Source organism: Canis aureus, chromosome 18, assembly GCF_053574225.1.
Source record: "Canis aureus isolate CA01 chromosome 18, VMU_Caureus_v.1.0, whole genome shotgun sequence".
Classification (NCBI taxonomy): Eukaryota; Metazoa; Chordata; class Mammalia; order Carnivora; family Canidae; genus Canis; species Canis aureus.
This window is the reverse complement of record NC_135628.1, coordinates 7,597,501-7,618,722: the sequence shown is the minus strand read 5'-3', so window position 1 is coordinate 7,618,722 and position 21,222 is coordinate 7,597,501. Positions and strand designations below refer to the sequence as shown.

The following is a 21,222-nucleotide window of genomic DNA, read 5'->3' as shown; positions in this document are numbered from 1 at the left end:
TAATAACTAGCATGTTAAAAGCAGTTGACTTTTACTCTAATCGTAATTTCATTAAAATCATCCTATAATTTAATTTTAAAATCCAGATTCTTTTTTAGGGTTGGATGCTCAGGGTTCCTGGGGTTTCTTATAATATCTGGAGATTTATTGGTTATTTGGTTGCACTGGTCAGTTGTCTTTTCTAGGCTCCCAAAGGACACTGATTTTAATCTATATTATAACATGGCACAGTTTACCATTATAGACTTTTCTCAGTAGATTTTGAAGTCTTCGTGTTCAGGCATTATGGTTTTTGGTTTTGTCCAAGGCCAGGTGGTACATAAAGAGGCAGTGAGCTAAGGGTGTGGTTGTTAAAAGCAGCTTCAGAATAAGATACATTCTCTTCTTCCTCCTCTTCCTCCTCTTCCTTTTCTCTTTCTTCTTTATCTCTGTCATCATCTCCTCCTCCTCCTCCTCCATCATCATCATCATCATCATCATCATCATCATCATCGTCATCATCTTTGTTATCTTGTTATGTTGATTATGGTCAGGAAATCATGATTAGCATAATCCTTATCACAACCCTATGAGGCATATATTTTATGGATGAAGAAACAAGGATATAAACATTAAAATAACTTTCCCAATGGGGCACAACTAATAAACAGTGAAATCAGAACTCAAACCCAGGTCTAATACCTAAATTCTGTGCTCATAACCATTACTGGATTTAATCAGAGGTCCACCTTCAGCTAGTTTGGTGGATTTCTGTCACCAAACATGCACAACTCAGCATTTAATTTTTTAAACCATTTATCAAATGGCCTCATATCTAACACTAAGTAAAAGTTTTAATGAGTAGATGACTGAAGGAATAACTGTCATATTTGCATTTTATTATATAGCCCATTGGTGTAGTCAAAGATCTTTTAACTAATTCAATATTTTAACAAGTGAGAAATGCATAGTTTTTCCGTCAACATACAGAATGAATGCAAGCTAACAGTTAGACAATATTATTCTGTCTTCTTAAATAACTGTGTGCTTTTGGTATAGTGTGAATCTTCTCTTCTGGATTTGGATTATAATGCATGTGTATTACATTAATCTAAAATGTGAGTCCATAGTAGCAGCAAAAGAGCCTGGACTTCCAGGCCTAGAAGTTTCCAGGAGAAAGAATAATAACTGATGCCTGTAGAGAATTCAGAGATCTTGAAAATCCCCTGAGAAGCTTAATTCTTCAGAAATCTTCTCTGGGTTATCTGATGTTGCTGTAGACTACAAAGTCTCAGCATAGCTTGGATCCCTGGTGGTGTACAATGAATCAAGACTCCTACCTTTCCTTTCCACAAGCCTCTTCCTCTACACAAAACCCAACCACTTCTCAATTTTACAGCAGTTTATCCAGGAGAGGGATTCCTTCTTTTGGTTCCACATTGATAAGATGCCATCTTTGGCATGTGCCCATCAGTGTTATCCATATTTCACAAAACACAAATTAATATATACTGTGAGGAAGCCCGGGTGGCCCAGTGGTTTAGTGCTGCTTTCAGCCCAGGGGCGTGATCCTGGAGACCTGGGATTGAGTCCCATGTCAGACTTCCTGCATGGAGCCTGCTTTTCCCTCTGCCTATCTCTGTCTCTCTCTGTCTCTCTCTCTCTCTCTGTGTCTCTCATGAATAAATAAATAAAATCTTAAAAAAAATGTACTGTGGTAGTTGTGCATACAAAACAAGAGAAGGATATTACCTTTCTTTAGTGAGATTAATGTGAAGAAATAACAGTTGCTGGATTGCCTAGGTAGCTTAATCAGTTAAGTATCCAGCTCTTGATCTCGGAGTTGTGAGTTCAAGCCCCACATTACTTAAAAAACAACAACAACAACAACAACAACAAAACATAAAAACAAAGAACAGTTTATTTGGATTTCATATGAATTCCTTTAAAAACTTAGTGCATGCTGTCTTTGGGGGATTTAAAGATGAAGAGGACATAGTACTGCTCTCAAGAAACTTAAACTATAGTAAGGGAGATACAAGTGTAAATAGCTAAGTATAACATAAGATAAGATGAATTAAATAGATAAACAGCAGCCTGTGGGAATGTTCTATTCTGAGTTTCAGAAAAAAATTATGAAGGAGATGACATTTGACCTGAATTTTAAATGATGTACAGATACCTAATAGGTTTACTTATGTAAATATTCAAACATATAATAGCATACATTCTCATTATAAATTTATATGTATATACATATATATAAAAAATATGGTCAGTGTAATGTAATACGTGTAGTGTGTGTAGATCTGTGTATATGTGTGTGTGAATGCATAATCACAATAACATTAGTATGTGCTCTTCTAAAATACTTTCATTTCCATGAAATGTGAAAATATAGAAAGGTTTATTTATAAAATAACTCTTAATTGATGTGACTAGAATATCATTCTGACATATGTTAGTAAGCAACTAAAATTATTGGTAGTTATTAAATAGTGTAGTAACCTGTACAATTAGGTAATTGACAGATTTTTAGAATAACCTGGTTATGAAGGAACATATATAATTATGCAGTGAAAACTCCTAAGCCTAGCACTATGGTGGCTATATAGTTTTCAGATAATAATTGACTTCTCTTGGATTGGCCTGGATGAGTAAGGAGCTGTGTGGAGATCATATATTCCTATTCATGTTGTCCTTAAATGTTTAAATCAAAATAACCTAAACCAAAATCACTAAATAACCTCCCCAAATCTCTTTGCTTTTTTGTTAATGCTGTATGTGGTATGTATTGGTTGTGTAATAAATTACCACAAATTTATGGTTTAAGGCAGCACATTTATTATCTCACAGTTTCTTTAGGTCAGGAACCTGAGCATGGCTTAGTCTGCTTTATGGTCACTCACAGACTGCAGTCATGGTGTCAATCAGGGCTGTAGTCTCATCTGAAGGTTCAGCTGGTTGAGGATCAAGTCCCAATCTGATGTGGTTTTTGGAGGATCCAATTTTTTGTGGGTGGTTGGACTGAGCGTCTCAGTTCCTTGTTGGCTGTCGAGTGGGTGCTGCTCACAGTTTATTGTGTAGGTATCTCCACATGAAAACCTTCATTATCAAAGTCAACAAGGGAGAAGATTCAGTGTATGCTAGCATGATGGGAGTTACAGTTTTATGTAACATAATCATGTTAGTGGTATCCTATCACTTTTACCATGACCACTTAGTTAAAAACAAGTCACAGGTCTTTCCCACATGTAAGAGGAAAGGAATTTATGAGATCATAAATAGCAGGAGGTGGAGATCATTGAGGGCCTTACAGTCTGTCTGCTACAATACCTAAAATTTCTTGTGGGTGGGATAGGCCTAGCTTATAATGATAAATAAAAGAGATAGAATTCAGAAGTATGAAACTCATCAACAGTTAATTTTGTCAGTGAACAATTGCAAATGATGTTAGATCTGTTCCTTTTTTCTTTAATATCCAAAGACTATAAAGAGACAAAGAAGGCATTGAATTGAAAAACTAGAAAGAAATGATTGCCAAAAGGACAGGTGTTTTTTTGAGTTTATGAATATTATTGGAAATATTCCTTGCTTTCCTCAACTGCATAGAAATGAGTGGAAGTTGTGTTTAGTGATGTTTTGTCAATTGACTATTTGTGATTATAACTTTATTGGGATTTAAAAAGAATTTAAGATGGTTTCTTCTACTTTCCCTTTCTCTTACTCCTTTCTGGAGTATTCCTTATTTGATGTATCACAGTAGCTGCATATATTTATAGTCAGTACTAGAAAATAAAAGTAAAAGAAATATAGAAATAGAATGAACATATTTTTGTTAAATATCTGATGGATACCAAAACAGTAATGATATAGTATTTGTGGCTGTTTTTGGCAATGAGAATTGATAGGTGCATGGCCTAGTTATCTCCTTAAATTGGAATATTAGGGATGGGCCACTGGATTAATGATTAAGTTAGTTTAGATGATGATCAGAGAACTGCATGTGGTAAATTATCTTATGCTTGTTTTTCTCCGCATAAAATAAATAAATAATAAAATAATAAAATAAAATAAATTATAAAAAATAAAATAATAAAAATAAAATAAAATAAAATAGATAAATAAATAATAATAGAATAACAAAATAAAATAAAACTGTAAAATATTTTTTACAGTTTAAGGATATTCTAACAAGCATTACTATTTTACCATCAGAGGCAGTAAAAGGCCTTGATTTTAACATGCAGGTAAATCTAAGAGATTTTCTCCAATTCTTCATCAATGTATAACATAATTGTCTTCAGTTAATATAATCATCTGTGGTCGGCCATTATCTAGTATTACCCTGAAATGATAGAAATATCATCATGAAGAGCAGGGAATTCAGCTTCAGGTCACCACCTCTAATCTGAATGCAAACGCCTGTTAAATAGACCCTTGTAAAGCTCATTTTTTCCCCTGCAGTGATTCACTTTTTGTTTATGAGGCAGATTCTTAGACTTGGCCTTTCTTATGTTTTCAGTGTTGATATCCTATTATTAAATTATTTTCTTAAGGATTTATTTTAGAGGATGGGCAGGAGGGACAGAGAGAGAGAGAGGGAGAATCTCAAGCAGACTCCTTGCTGATCACAGGCCCAACACGGACTGGATCTTACAACCCTGAGATCATGACTTGAGCTGAAGCCAAGAGTCTGATTCTTTTAACCCACTGTGCCACCCAGGTGCCTCATTATTGAATTTATTTGTAAAATTTTATTTTTTAAAAAAATTATTTTCTATTTAGTTCAGAAAGGTTTTTTTTCTCTCTTCAAATTAGTAGTCTGGGATGGAAATATTCCAAAAATTGAATTTAAAAAACCTTTTGGTTAAATATATTTAGTCTCCTATCTGTATGTTCTTGAACATGTCCCTTTTAGTGTTGTTTGACCCAGATTTTAAAAGCCCCAGAGATCCAAGGACCATGACTATGTAATAAGTCTTTTTGGTGTAGCAATTCATACAATTAAATTAAGCATTCAATAAATGCTTTCTGATGATGAAAACCCAGTTAAAAGTCCTCTGGGGAAATCCAGAATTCTTAAATAACCAAATATAGAATCATACTATTTTAGAGACTCTAGTCTTCTGAAATGGCTTCCTTCTTCAGAGCAACTTTGACGTAGGTCAGTTTTCATCTTCTCTGTTTCTTATTAGGGCATAAACAACCACTTTCTGCTTCTGTTGTCTGAAATCCTTTGGATGTCTGGCTGCCAGAACCTTTTCCTCTTGACTTGGTTATGTTGGAGATATCACATCTTCCACTCTCATTTGTCCTTTCCATTCAGGAAGGTGGGGAGGAAGCTGAGCACATAGTGTGTTAGAATTACGGAGTAAGAAGTTCCTTAGGAATAATACAGGTTAGCCTTAGAGAAGTGACTTGTCAGGGTTTGCACAGATAATTAGTGGAAAACTCCAGAATAAAATTCAAAGGTTTGAACTGCAAGCTCCATATTTTATTGGTAGTGAACCAGGATAGTATTAAGTATTTCGTATGTGTTGCTTGCAGTTTGTTGAGACCTGAAGACGCATGTGGTATCAACTTGTTTGTGCATTTTACCATGATCACACATACTGCCTATTGGGTATTGAAGTGATACTGCAGGTACTCAGTATGTTAGCTACTGGACAACTTTGAGCCAGGGCCATGTTGCAGACCATATTTTGACTGGTAAGGTAACCTCAGACTAAAAAAAAAAAGGCTTTTAGAAAATTGAACTTTTCTACTCATATGTGTTTTTAGAGTATTTCAAGTAAGAATCCTTTAATTTGACAATGTCTAACCACAAGTCCTGTCATCTGACATGTATGAAAACTTGGAATCCTATTGATGCCAGTCCCATCCTCTTTTGCTACCGATTAGCACTACAGAAGAGGCTAACCCTCCTAACTTAACCCTACTGGGTATTTTGCTTTGTGTTCTCCTAGAATTGCTTTCTATACTTTTACTTTTCTGTCATTGACTAGAATTTAATTTTTGCCAAGGCAGGAACTTATTCTTCTCTTGTATTCTTCCTAGTAATTATCTTACTTCTGGGAAAATATTAGGCATTTAGTAAAAACATAAAAAAATAGTTTTTAGATTTAATTATATTCTTTGGAGGTCACTAAAATGTAGCAAAAGTAAACCTAGGTGCTTTTCTTGAGAAAAATTTTGTTCAAACTTTTAGAAAATTTCTCTCTAGAATACATCAGAAAGATTAGCTCTTAAAAATTCTGTACAATTAGGTATGTATATAATTGGATTCTGTGAACATGTGATTTTGTATACATGTCTATAATGTGATTTTTTTGCCCCCAGCATTTTCATAGATCTTTTAAAAAGCAGAATTAAGAAAAACAAAGTTTCAGGGGAAAGCCATTCTTAGTATTTTTACCACCACAAAATTAAATGAAATTCTTAGTTAAATGCTAATAATGCATTGATAGGAAAAATTGCATTAGTAGGAAAAATTAGCTTAAAATATTTAAATTTCTGCCATTCTGGGATTTATATGTGAACATATTTTATGTGTTGATTTTTAGTGTGTGAAGTAGGTATTTTTATAAATCACATGCGGTAGAAGTAAAAATACAAAAATATTTTAATAAATCATATACTGTAGAAAAATAATAAATCAGAGTAGGTATTTGAGAAAATTAGGAGTTTATTTTTTTCTGGGAAAAAATTTAAACTGCCATTGAATTTCATTTTCATTTAATTTTTTAAAAGGAAATGTTGGCATTGTTATGCTAGATCATTATAAGCTTTATTTATACTACATTTTATCATAATGCACACTGAGTATAAATAAACTCTGGTATGCTAAACCTAATAGCAATTAAACTGGAAGTGTTTGTATTTCATCACTGTGAACTTCGCAGAAATGTTTCCATGACAACCTCCATGCTAGTTAAGACAACCAGAGGTGATCAACAGTTTACGTATTTTTTCTCTTGTAAGAATGGAATTTGTGTTGACAGTTTTGGCCTTTAATGGCACTTTTGTTCTGTGTGAAAGTATTTGTTTACCAGATCATATGTTGTTAACTGTCAGGCTGAGGTAGAGTGACTGCTTTTGATAAAAGGCTGCATTAGAATTTCTAGTCTGTGAGGCTCTTATACTCTAATTATCCCCATCAGTATAGAAGAGTCCATTTGCCTCAGTACTCTACAAATTACACTTTATTAAGACCAAGTATTATGCTGACTAAAATTGGGAAGATCTTGATTTTGTTTGACCATCTAAAAATGGAAATTCCTTTTAACTTCTTAATGAATACCCTCCCCCCCAAAAAAAAAGCTCCTACGTGTGTGTGTGTGCAGAGTCATATATAATCACTCACTCACACAGACACACACGTATACACAGACACACACGCATGCTCTGCAAACAACATCCAAGTGACCTCTTTGGAAAAGGTTACTGGGACAGCATTAGTGATTTTTCTTAACTCCTTCCCTAAAATATTGTAACTATATCACCAGAATCTCCTACCAAAAATATGCAAAAAGAGAAAGCGTAATTTTGTAGTTTCAAACCAGAATTGCCAAGCTGATTGGGGATCTGAGGACTTTCCCCCTCTTTACCCTTAAATAGAGGCACATTAAAAACGTGTCTACTTTGAGATTCTAGGGTAAAAGTGTGTATATACATATACTTAGAAAGAGGACTTGAATTGTAAAAATTCTCCAGAACTATGTCAGTTGCATAAGAGAGGGAAGGTATCATTCATTGAGGGACACTGTACTTGTTTTCTTCTGTAACTGTGTCCGTGATTAGCTGGCAGTGTTGTCTAGAATCTGCAGGATGGGATTAAGTGGAAAAGGCATGTTAAATATGTTATATTATTTATATATGGAAAAGTAAACTCATTACTTTAACAAATAAAGCTTGACAGTTTTCTTGGCAAGTATGACTATATAGATATTAGGCTTCATCACCTATGTTCTCAGAAAAAGAAATTTAAAAAAATAATTAAAAAGAAATTTAAAAAGAAAAAGAAACTTTAATTTCCAACAGTTTTATTAAACTAATATTAAATCATAACTTGCCATGACCAAAAATTATCCTTGCTTTCCTTAAAATTACCTATTAAAATGTATTAGCATTAATAAAGTTGACATTTCTGTAAAATAATACATGGTTTTATCTTATTTTAAACACATAATCTTGATTTTTTTTTTCTTCTTTCTCTTCTTCGTCTTGGCATCATCATCCACTTAGTTGCATAAGTGAAGCTTACAAATACCCTGTCTACTTTCATTCAGTCATTCACTCAACTTCTTTCTTTTCATGTACTCCAGGCACTGAGAATATAGCAGAAAACAAAATACACAAAATTCCCTCCTTTTGTGAAAGGAAGCCAACAATAAAATGAATTAGTAAAAAATAATGTGAAATGATGGTAGGTGCCACAGAGAAAAAAAAAAGTGTGTGTGTGTGTGTGTGTGTTTGTAAAAGAGAGAGAGAGAAATGGAAAGTGGGGATTGCAATTTAAAATAGGAGCCAGCAAGACTTTATTGACAAGGTGACATCTGTGAAAGATCTGAAATAGGTGAAGTCAAGAGCTCTGTTGTTTTCTGAAGGTGAAGGGATCAGCAACGGCAACTGTCTCAAAGCTGAAGTATCCTTGTCAAGTTTCAGAAATGGTGAGCAGGCCAGTGCAGCTGGTACGGAGCAAGCAAGGGCAAAGAGTAGGACTCTTTGGGACTGAAGAATACCTTCCAGTCAAGGCTAGGCCATTGAACAGAAGAGTAACAGTATGATTTACCTCAACGTAACCATTCTGTCTGCTGTGTTGGAAATAGCTCACAGGAAGGTAGGAATGAAAGCGGGGAAAAGAACGAGGAGGAAACCAGGTAGGAATTTACTGCGAGAATCCGAATAAGAGGCGGTAGTGTCTTGACAAAGAGTAGTAATAGTCATGGCGTGGTGGGAACAAGAGACCAAATTCTGGATAGGTTTTGAAGGGCTAACTAGATTCCCTCACAGATTGAATGTGGTGTTTGGGACAAAGTGAAGAGTTATGGTTGTCTCAGGGTTTTCGACCTGAAAACTGACAGGAAGGTGTTTCCCTTTTCTGATGTGGGGAAGACCATAGAGGGAACAGGTTTTTGGGAAGGAACATCAAAAATTCAATTTTGGCCATATTTGAGATCCCTATGTGACATCTGAATATAGATATTTTTTTTTTGAATATAGATATTAAGTAGACAGTTGGCTATCAGATCCTGGAGTTTGCAGCAGATGTGGGCTGTAGGTAAACATGTGTGCGTTAGCATATAGATGTTATTGGAAACAATGAGACTGGGTAAGACCAAAAGAGAGCTCTAGAAAGGAAACAGTCCAAGGACTTCTCTTATGTAAGGTCTGGCAGGGTGAGTACTTCACATATGCTAGAACACTCGCACTTTATGCTTGGTCCCAGAGTAACTAAGAATGCCCCCTTCTCTGTCTACAGGGAACCTCTGGGAGAATAAATTACACGATCACACGATATAGATCTTTTACATCTACTCTTCCCTATATCTGATGCCTTTTCTCTAGTTCATTAATCCGGTGGCCTCCCATCAGATTTCTTACCTTCTATCCTCACCTCTACCCACCAATTTTTGCTCTATTTCCAGAATAACCATTCCATATGTAAATCTAATAGTACCATTCTCCCCCACTAGACTTTTCCTGTGGCTTCTAACGTTTAAGGAGCAAAATATATTTAGTATGAAATTGTAAAATTCTTTATTTTATTCTTGCCTCTCTGTCCAACCCCTTTTCTTGCCATATCTCTCTTTTCACTCCTAAGACAAGAATCTCTAGTTCCTTAGAAATGAGGATTTTTTCCCCCTACTGTTTGTGAACTGCCAGGCAGCTGCAGAGCCCCCAAGAAGCTGCTCTCCTACAGTACAGAGCTGTAGGGATGGGGAACTGCACTCTACTACTGCCCCTCCCAAATCTTCCCTACCTAGAGGGAGTTGGGGTTGGGTGAACAGGCACTGCCAGCCAGCTGCTACCACATGATTGGCGTAGGCTTTCTGTAACACAGAACTGTGGAAAATGAGATCACCAACATTCCCCGATGTCTAAATCCACACAGAAGGGGGAGATGGGCACTGTTCCTTGGCTGCCATCTCATAGAAATACAGAGCTGTGTAGGATGGGTGTAGTGCCTGGCCGGAAAGCCACACACTCCCACTGTTCTTACTGAATTTTCATAGATTTTCTTGAGTAAGTTTCTGTGTTGTTCCATCTCTTTTGATGACTCAACAGAGACTGAATAACTTGTCTTTACTAATTTTGACCAGTGTAATAGATGTCTCTTAGTGAGAGGTTTCCCCTAATTTCTTACCCCAAGATTGTAGACTTATCTCCTATGCCATACCTTTTTTAAAAAACTTAACATATAAATATTTTCTGTGATTGTGTTATCTCTAAGTATATTTAGTGACTATCAGATAGTCATTACACCAAATATAACATAGCATATATAAATATACACCCCAGCTACCTGATTCTCTCCATAATCTTAGGCTGCTTTTGGTTCTTCACCATTATATATAAATCTGCTACTAACAGGGTTTGTGCATGTATTTCTGCCCAATTTGGGAATATTTCATTAGTGTATATTTCTAGAGGTAGAATTATGAAGTAAAACATGGAGAACATTGACAAATTTCTTTCCAGAAAAGTTACGCAAATTTCTAATCCCTCTAGCAGTGTATATTTTACTGATTTTCACTAGAATCCTTGTTATTTGGTTCTTGCTGCTAATTTGATGACCAGCTAGAAGTTTAACTCCTGATGAAAGCATATTAATCTTGTGCTTCTGATCTTCAGTGCCCTTTTTTCAAGTTAGGACTAAAGCCTATTTTGTAGGTAAAGGCAACATTAAAAAGAAAAAAAGGCAAAGAAAACCTGAGTGGAACCATAATAACAAATCAAAGGTCCTATTTTTCATTGCTGTTGGCTATGCAAGGTGTGGTATGGATTTTTTTCTTTGTTATCATGAACGGTATAGGCTTTAGAATACATATTCACTTCTTGCTCAGCTTCTTTCACACTTTGGTTTTCTAAAAGTAAAGTCTCAAGAAGGAGAAATAAATACTCACTTGGATGAAAAATACATAAGAGAAATTTAATGATCTAGTAATATATAGCTTGTTGGTAAATATAAATGAGAATAGCTTTACAATTTAAAATATATAAAGCTGTGGGATCCCTGGGTGGCGCAGTGGTTTGGCGCCTGCCTTTGGCCCAGGGCGCGATCCTGGAGACCCGGGATCGAATCCCACGTCGGGCTCCCGGTGCATGGAAGCCTGCTTCTCCCTCTGCCTGTGTCTCTGCCTCTCTCTCTCTCTCTCTGTGACTATCATAAATAAATAAAAAAAATTAAAAAAAAAAGAATATTAAAATATATAAAGCTGTAAGTTCAGTGACTCAAGTGTGTTATATATTAGATCAAAGAGAAATCTGCGATGGTTTAAATCTGTCTCTGATTTTGAAAAAAATTGATTATCTGCAAAATCTGTGTTATTTCGCCTACAAAATGTTGGCAGCCCCCATAGATTTGTTGTGCCATCCCTTGAATGTGGAGAAGTTCAAGAAGGTTTAGTGAAAAAAATGTCTTATTTATGAAATATTTTAATGGGACAAGGTGGTGATCAAAATTTTAAAGTTCACAGACAAGCAATGGAAGGAGGCTAGAATGACCTATGGTAATGGATTAGAGTCGGAGACATCAGCATAAAATTTATCTCAATAAAAACTTGCACTTAGTGTAGATACAGATGGCTACATATAGAAATATTTATAATTATATGTATATACACTGGTTAGTACACACACACACATATTTCCTTTCTTTGTTACTTGAGCAGACCTAAAAATGACATGCAATGCATACTTAGCACCCATATTTTAAGAATACCATTCTTTAATAAAAGAACCAAGGATCCTTGGAGAAGTGGGACTTACTCTTGGATTGCAGCAGGAAATATACAGGATAAACCTGGAGTTCTTATAATGCCAGAAAATACAAATATATTCAAATAAAAATACGACATATAAAATAACCATGAGTCTATACCATACTTATATAAATAAACGATTGAATTAAGTAAATGGGAGAATAGACATTTCCTGTATAGAAGAATTCCAAATAATGTGTGTAGATATTTTACCCTCAAGGAGGTGAAGCATAACTCCTCACTCCTTTTTTTTAAAACAAATATTTTATTTATTTATTCATGAGAGACACACACACACACACACACACACACATACACAGGATGAGAGAGAGAGAGAGAAGCAGAGGGAGAAGCAGGCTCCATGCAGGGAGCCCTATGTGGGATTTGATCCTGGGACTCCAGGATCATGTCCTGGGCTGAAGGCAGGTGCTAAACCGCTGAGCCACCCAGAGATCCCATAACTCCTCACTCCTTAATTGCGGGCTATGGGTGGTGACTTTCTCCCAAAGAGTACAGTGTGGAAAGGGGGAAAAGAGTAAATTTGCATTTAGAGAAACCTGATAAACCCATCCTTGGCTAGCTCATCGAAGTCAGCATCAGCAGTGTTATATCATGGCCACATCATAGTACATATACTTGATATGGTGTTATGAAAATGGCAACTTATCTATATGGCCTTCCCCTCCCAAAATTCATAACCTCAGTCTAATATTGAGAAAAACACCAGAGAGATACCAGTTGAGGGACATTGTACAAAATGCCTGACCAGTATTCCTCAAAACTGTCAAGGTTATCAAAGACAAAATCTGAGAATCTGTTACAGTCAAGGGGAGCAATTCTAAGGAAACAATATGACAAAATGTACTGTGGTATCCTAGATAGGATCCCAGAAGAGGAAAAGGACATTTGGTAAAAACTAAGGAAATATAAACAAAATGTGGACTTTCGTTAATGTTTTAAAAAGTTAATGCTAGCATCTGCAGGCTTAGCACAGCTAAATTGGGTATGATGGGGAGTTGGGGTGGGTTGAATAATAAAAATATCTGACACTGTTTAGAGCTTACTGTAGGCCAGGCATAGGCATGCTTTAGAATGTCTTAATTTTTTTTTTTTAAAGCAACTCTTTGGTATTTTTATTCTCATGTTAGAACTGAAAAATTGAAAGGTTAAATAATTTGTCCAAGATTAAGCATGGATACCCAGGCTCTGGATTCTCTCAACTATTAGGCTTTACTGAGCTGAGAATGCTTGTTTTAGGGGGAAGTTGCAGGGAGCGATTCCCCTCTGTCACCAGGTTTGACTTCTGCCGAGGTATGTAGGATATAAAATATGACAGTACTTCCTATATGTATATATGTTAGATAAAACTAGAAATTTTATTTCCTTGGATCGTGGCATGTGATTATTTCATGGTATCCTCTTGATACTTCTTATCCGTTTATATGTCAGGTATACTAAAGTTATTCTACTTTTGCCTGGAGTCCCCAGTTCACTAGTTTTTTGGTGACCAAATACTCTTTGTCAGTACAGCAAAAGAGCCTTGTTTAACATCGCTGTTGTATTATGGTATTTAAAAGGGTTTCTCTCTCTTTTTCAAAATCCATCTTTTTATATAACAGCATTTGGATTTTGTTGGCTTTCTAATCCTCGAGTAACAGATAAAGTAACTGAGCCCTAAGAACACTAAATCAAGATTGTATGACAAGTTTATGTATGATAAGCTGCAAACATGTAATCTTGCAGACTTCTGTTGTGCTTTTCTTCCACATTGAAATAATGTGAAGTTAGTTCCCAGCAGTTCTTAGCTTTCTAGAGCCTCGCTGACAACAAGCTCAATTTTATTATTTTTATTAAAATCATTTTATGTTTACATAATTGCAACCCAAGTAGAGATGATGCTAATAGGCAGAGACAAATACCTGTTCAGAAAAAAAAAAAGAAAAAGAAAAAGTTCTGTCAATATAAGTGAATGTTTTGCCCATGGCTTGAATCTTTAGGGTGCCCCACCACCCAGTTTCTTGATTTCTAGATAGTAAGTAGTGTAAGGGCCTAGTGAGACTTATTTATTTGGGGACACAGAAAAATTGTGTGAGGGTATTTGTTTGTGAATTGTATTAAAATTCTATAATTTAATCCACAGTAGTCTATCATGTTATACCCACAGTCCATTACATCCTGACCAGAGATGTGTACATGCCATGGCAAGTGACTAAGCTGTTGCAGTTAAACTTTTTCATTCAGCTACTACTTCTGTGGTAATGCCTCCCAACTTTATTCATGCTCTGACACACATAGAAAGTGATGGTATTCGGAGAGCACCTTGGGTTAACCTGTGACTGGTGGTGATTGGCCTGAGGGCCCTGATTGCCCCAGGCTCTTTTAGCCACCCTGAGGGCAGAAGGGATCAGCATCTTGGCACAGCTCTAACATGTTTGTGACACGTCAGTGCTTCAGCACTTTGTTCTGTGACATGCAACGGTGTGTCTTCCCCAAGTGTATATAGTTTCCACACAAAGTTGTGTAAGATTTTTAGAAAAATAGTTATGCTGAACCCTGGGTTATGTAGAAGACAGATAACATGACACTTTCTTAGACTGATTTGAATCTTGCTGTGCAGAACTCCCATTGGACAATTTAATTATGCTGCACGGGGCGTATCTCGTATATGGCCCTTCTTTCCACCTAGGCCCTGAATTAAATGGGAACTAAAAGAGAGGCCCATATTTACCAAATAGATGATTCACTCTTCCTTCCCTGGCAAGGGTAGTAAGGCGCTGAGAGAAGCACAAGGCTCACAGAAGTTTGTAAGGGAGCTTTCTGCAAACTCTCAAGAAACAGCACGAGTGGGAAAGAAGCATTTCAACCAATGTCATTAAGTGATTTGCCGTCATTAACTATGGAGGGCTGTGAAAAGTAGAACACTGTAATAGCAGAGAAATACAGCCTTATAAGGAGTTCCTACTAGAACCTCTCAAGAAAGGCGTTAATTCCCAAGAGTATACAGCAAACTGAAATTTTTCTAGCTAATGACTTAGGACATTTACATGCATTTTGTAAAATCATTAAAAAAATGATTCTTTTTCTATTTTTAGTGGGTAGTTTTAGTGTTAGGAAGCACACATATTTCAGAAACAGTATTATTTGTACAGAAACACCATTTCTCTTACTGTTACAATCAACTCCAAAGAATATTACAACTTAAAAAAATAAAAAAATGATAAAAAAATAGAACGTAAAAATGTGTAAGTTATGAATTTCAAATCAGAGTGTGGATGAAATTTCAAGTATCTAAAAACCTTTAGAATAGTTTCTGGAAGGCTCATTTCAGGTAGGAAAGTTTAGAAAAATGAGAACTTAAAATTTTACATGACATTGGACCATTTATGTTGACTGATAAAGTCTTTTCAGAAGGAATTGGTTGGCATCTGTTATATCCATGTTAACTCAAGGCGTTTTATTTTCTGGTGTATGGTTGGGTCTCAATAAATGGCATATCTTTCTTTTCCTTCCTCCGTGTTGAGTAGTGAATCATGTGTAGGATGAAATATTAGGCAAGTACTGCTGTTAATGAAAGATAAAATTAAATATAACTGTGAGGTATCTTCAGGGACAAAACATTCAGAAAGAAAAATTAAAATACTGTTTTTAAAAGCCCACTTCCAACTTGGATAGAGAAATCAAACTTTGTCCCACAATATCCCCAAACTAATGGAGAATCTTTCCGTCATTTAAAAATATGCTTTCTATTATTACTCTAAAAGACATGATTTATCAGAGTAATATTATAAAGCACTATGATTAGATTCTCTTGAGATTTAGTTTCCTTTGAGATTTTACCCTTACTCGTAAAAATGGAATGACTTAAATTAACATATTGGGTCAGGATAGCTTTCTGCCCTCTACACAAAACCATATCACACTACAAAAGATAACTGGGGTGGCACTTGGAGAAGAGAAACAGTATATTTACAAAAGTTTGTCAGAATGAAAAATAGTACCTTATAGCATTTTATAGTTTGCAAAGCCCTATCATATATTTTATTCTTTTTTGATTCCCATCGCAACCTGTCTTATCAGAGGTTAAATGATCTTACCAAGAGTAAACTAACAGGAGGCTGATTTGTGACGCAAATCCAAATCCTCAGATACCATGTCCAGTGCCATTTTCTCAATACCATTCCACCTAAGGAGAAATGTGTTTTATGTAAATTCTGAGTTTTCAGTCAGGGACAATGAGAAGTTTTAAAGAGCCAGATTTTTTTTCTGGATTTAAGAAGTCTCTTAACTGCTGAGATTATTCAGCTATATAACTGGCTACCATGACAAGTAACAATGATTAGAAATGGTTAGGCAGAGGCTAGATGGCCATCTGTCGAGCCCGGTGTTGGACTGGATGACCTTTAAGATTCTTTCCAATTCGAAGATTCCATGACTCTATGGTGATAATGATGATGTTTCAGCCTGTTGCCAAGTAACATGTCTATTGTTTTTCCTGCCTGTCACACACAGCAATGGCAATAACTATCGTTTTCCTTATATGCCATGACAAATTTATATCATAGTGTCATATTAACAATTAGCATTCTCGAAGTTTCTGACCTTTATAATGTTCAAATCTATTCTAAAGATGCTGCCAAAATTTCATTTTAAAAGGTGTGAAAATAAAATTCCTTTGATGAATGACATACCCTAAAGCAATATCTGTGATTCCTTCCCCTTTCTTTTCCTTTCAAGGTCCATCAATCACACCCTCCTCAATCTACCTTGCCCTTACTGATTAACAGAGAGACTCATTCATTGATCCACTCACTCATTCTGTAAACATTCATGGACTCTATGAGCAGAGAAGTCTTCTAAGTCAAGAAAATACAAGAATGAGATTCATAATCTTACTGGCTATCAGGGTGATAAAGCCGAGGAATCCATTCTTGTCAATTCAGCATGTATTCATTAAGCAACTAAAAGTAAAGTTACATAAGACGGAGTGCAGATCTGCTATTAAAAATAACTGAGTTGGTTTCTGAATCTGGATAAATCAATTAAGTCTAGGAGGTACATGCTTTGCTTTATCTCACTCTTTGACTATAAAGTAAACGAAACTCACCACTCCACACAGGCAATAGTGTCAGACATAAACCCGTACAAAGGCAGAAATACATACATATATAAAGAATTTTGTTTTGCTACTTGAAATACTTTGTTCCTAGCTCAAGAAAACTCAAGCGCCATGGCAGAGGTTTGGAGCGGTTTCATTGGTTTTTTGCTGAACTCTTGTGCTTGCAGCCAACTTATGGCTGTAATTGCTGAATGTATAAGTTTAGTTCCAATATGAATATTGGTTGGTAGTTTGTTTTTGTTAAGGGAAAAGATGTGAATGAGATAATAAACATGTATATTGAAACTTAACTAATTTGTCATTTGTGTCAGTGACTCCTTTGCTGAGTCAGATTATAATTTTTGTATGTTGGAAGAATATTTCCTGTTTTTTGTGCCATTCACACAAAAGATGTGGGCCTATCATTTCATATCCATGAGGACTTAACCACAGGGTAACTCACACATGGCAACTGGCTCCTATCAGAGAAAGCACATGAGAAGGTGAGAAAGATAGAAGTTGGTTATTTTGAAACCTAATCATAGAAATGATATCCCATCATTTGGCATATTCTGTTCACTAGAAGCAAGACACTAGTCCAGCCCACACTTACCTAGGACAAGAGAAATGGGAGGTGAGGATCACCGGTGCCCTTCTTAGAGACTACTACCCCAAGTATAAACCCTCCTGGAGTGTGTCCTTGCTATATTCTTTATCCTGTTGAAAGAATGCCATCTATGACATAATAAAACCAAGTGAAAACCCCTGAAAGCTATTTTGAGTTTTCCGTCTTTTGTTTTTTTATCTTAGTCAATCACAAAGTGAAATGGACATTTTTAATAAATATCTATCACATATGACCTGTTTGCTTCACCTCCTTTGCCCACTTAGTTCAGATTTCCATTCTTTCTTATTTGGATTACTGCTTTTTATTTTTTATGACTAAAGTATCTCCACTTCCTCTTTCCATGCAGTTAATATTTGACTCCAATTGTTCACCAGTTCCACCCACTACTCCTGACTTTCTGATGGCCAGGGGGGCTGCATCATTGAATTCGTAGTGCTGAAGACAGTGTCTGGACATGGTGCCTGTGCAAATATTTTTGTCTGAATAATTAGGCCTTAGAGACAGAATGGGTATCAGTATTCAGAAATCCCTAAATATCACAAAGCCACTGAATCTTCCTTATTTTTTCTTGGCGTATTGGACTTTTCTCCCAACGGGAAAAGTGCTGAATCCATCTTTTTTTCTAGTCACACAGAACTTCTTCTCCTTGTCTTTTTTCTGAGTCCTAATCTTTTACCTGCTATTTTTGAATATTGGTCTTGGCTTTTTTTCTCCTTGAAACACCACCATCATCTCAAATATTATCATAAATAAACAATTGCCAAATGTATATGATTATCAGCATAAGCTTTTCTGTGCCAACTAATAAAAAAGCTATTACATGGTTCCACTATGAAAACAAACTAAAATGGACTGAAAGGTGCAATAAACTCAAATCTTATTTTCTTTACCGGTAAGTGCTTTCTAGCACACAGCTACAATTTGCTGGGGTTACAGTAACATTAGCAGCACTAGCACCAAGAATTTCTCCTATTATTAATTCTTACCATGTTTTAAATATTTTTTATCTAGCTAACAAATTATATTTATTAGAGTAATAAAATGTTTCCATCTTTTGCAATCAAATAAAAATAAATATCAGTTGGAGCTTCTTGAGCTAACACATGAGTTCCTTGACTTACCTGCTTTATATAGGTATGTATTAAAAATAAATTAAAAATAAAATATAACAGAATCATGGATAAAATTTGATTTAACTTTAGTACCCCTATCTCACACAAGAAATAATTTCCCCTGAAATTTTTGACATACTAAGGATGTAGTAAACCTATTATGGTACAAGCCTGCAAAGAACTCTGGTTTGAGTACTTGGTTTGGTATATACTCTGTAAATATTAGCAGCAGCATTTATAAATAAGAAAGATTCAGGGATTAGTAGAGTACCATTTAAAGTGCAATCAGATTTTTCCAGCAGGCACTAATTTAAAACAAAACAAAACAAAACAAAACTTAAATTGTGGCAAGATTGAACCAGATATATTAAGTTCCCCTTCTCCAATGATAAGCTTTAAATGGTCAGTTTGGTTTGTTCACTTTTAATGTAATTATTAAAAACAGGTAATATATAATATCTTGTAGCCTGCTGTGCCTCAGTTACCTCAAGGCTGTGAAGGGATGTTATGTATTTAGCCCCCAACAAAGCAAGGTGGGGTCTGGGACTGCTGGCTCTCCCTTGTCCCAATGTGCCATACATTTGGCATTGATTTCTATGTATATGCAGTCATACGAAAGTTTGAGAAAAACTGTCTCTTTCAAGAAGCAATCACAATGGTCAGTTTCTTGGTATTTATTTAGAAATAATCAATGTATACATAAACGTATATGTATCTCTCTATGTCATTTTTTTCAGAGATAGTAATATAAACACACCCTTTGATGCATCCTGATTTTTTCACTTCCCGCTGTACCCTAAAATGATTCCCTATCAGTACATGTAGTGCAATGTATTGGGGTTTTTTTCTGCTGCATTGGGTTGCTTATTAAATAGATCTATCTTCTTTTCACAGATGGAAAATTTTTAAGAAGCTTTGTTGATATGTACTTAAAATAGGTTTGTATTCTTTATAGGATGACTGCTTCAACAAAAACAACTTCAAAACTTCTTGAAATTGCAATGGTTTATGTCACTAGTGGTCACTTTCCACTTTTGGGGTTTTCCTAGATATCAGTTTTCTCTCCTTGGCTGAACTATTGTGTTTCTAGCTGGGCTTTTATTGTACAAGCAGAACGTTTTTGATCAGATTGTATTTACATGACAGCCTGAAACTGTGGCATCCTGTCAAGTACATCGTACACATTTAAAATATTGTCTAAATATTTATTCACATGATGGATTACTGTGGCTCAGAAAAGGCAGTTACAACCTATTGAGTAAATAATTTTAGTTTTTAAAAATTTGGAAAGGCTTTGAAGGGGTCATAATGAAGTCTTATCTCAGTTGTTAGAAACAGCCACTGAATACCCTTGCCTTTTTCTCTAAATGGTTATTTTAATTCTTAAATGTTTAAGCAACAAGACAAAACAGGGGAAAAAAAAAAAAAAAACAAAGGAAAAATTCAAACCAGTTGCTTGCAGGTATAGACTTTCCTTCTTCCCTCCCATAATCAGATACCATCTCCCTGTCATGAAACAACAAATAGATTAACAAAATCACAGTGAGACAAAAGAATACTATTGTGGCAAAATGTTAAGATTCCTTAACGTGAAACAAGATTTCAAAGACATACAATTGAAATTGCAAAAACATTTTTTAAAAGTGGGAGTATTTCACTCAAATAAGAAAAGTTAATTTTTATAATAAATTGTGGTCTGATTTAAATTTGTTTTTTGTGAAACTTCTGTTGAGGAAGTAGTTCATTATTTTTATGTCAGCTTGAAAATTGTGTGCAGGCTGTTTCTGTTCTTTCATAAAGCAGACAGGGTTTTTGGTCTTAATAATTAAACTTAACATACATGTGTGTGAATGTGTGTATGTTCTTTTTTCAATCATGTGACACTAGGACCTTTTATTTGTAATTCAGAGATTGTTTAGACTTTACAAACCTTTTACATTTATTTGAAATTAATTTGTTACTTCTACAGAAAGTGAGGAAAATAGTTTGCATTTTTTTCCATGCAATACTAAGTTTGTCTAGACATTGTAGGTTTGTGATTGTAACATCTTTTGACAAGCAAATTAGACCGTAGAAAGAGCATCCAACTTGGAGCTTGGGGCATATGGTGCTACCTTCTGCAAATATAACTCAAAAACAAGTCATTCTGTTCAGTGAGGGGTCATGTTCAGATCTGTTTCTTTAGTGTGCAAGCGGAAAAGTAGCCTCTTATTTTAGATAAAATGATGATCTCAGTAGAAAAATATATCTAACTTGAAGCTGAAAGAAAGTAAGAGAGACTAAAAAACTCATACACACAATTTCATTATTTTTAAGATCTAAAATCTGGCTTGAATATAGGAAAATAGCTAAGGAAAACAAATAGTGTAGCAGAAATCCAGTAATGTGGTTATTTTGGTTGCTATCCCAGCAATTAGAACT

At 35.3% G+C, this 21,222-nt stretch overlaps 1 protein-coding gene and 1 long non-coding RNA gene across 21 annotated transcripts in view; one reads left to right on the top strand and one right to left on the bottom strand.

The window, feature by feature from the left end:
- The window catches only part of FOXP2 (forkhead box P2), a 555,034-nt gene that overhangs the window by 37,357 nt on the left and 496,455 nt on the right, over positions 1–21,222 (top strand). The gene's annotated exons all lie outside the window — the stretch shown is intronic.
- On the bottom strand, positions 6,690–16,392 carry LOC144288534 (uncharacterized). 4 transcript variants are annotated; one of them, XR_013356410.1, is made up of 4 exons: positions 16,061–16,392; positions 15,333–15,527; positions 14,695–14,887; positions 6,690–7,802 (listed from the first exon to the last, which is right to left on the bottom strand). It is a non-coding gene; the product is annotated as an uncharacterized LOC144288534 (long non-coding RNA). The 4 variants fall into 4 exon arrangements; XR_013356412.1 differs by lacking the exon at positions 6,690–7,802 and adding an exon at positions 12,058–13,885 and having other exon boundaries at positions 14,695–14,870; XR_013356411.1 differs by lacking the exon at positions 6,690–7,802 and adding an exon at positions 12,058–13,885 and having other exon boundaries at positions 15,345–15,527.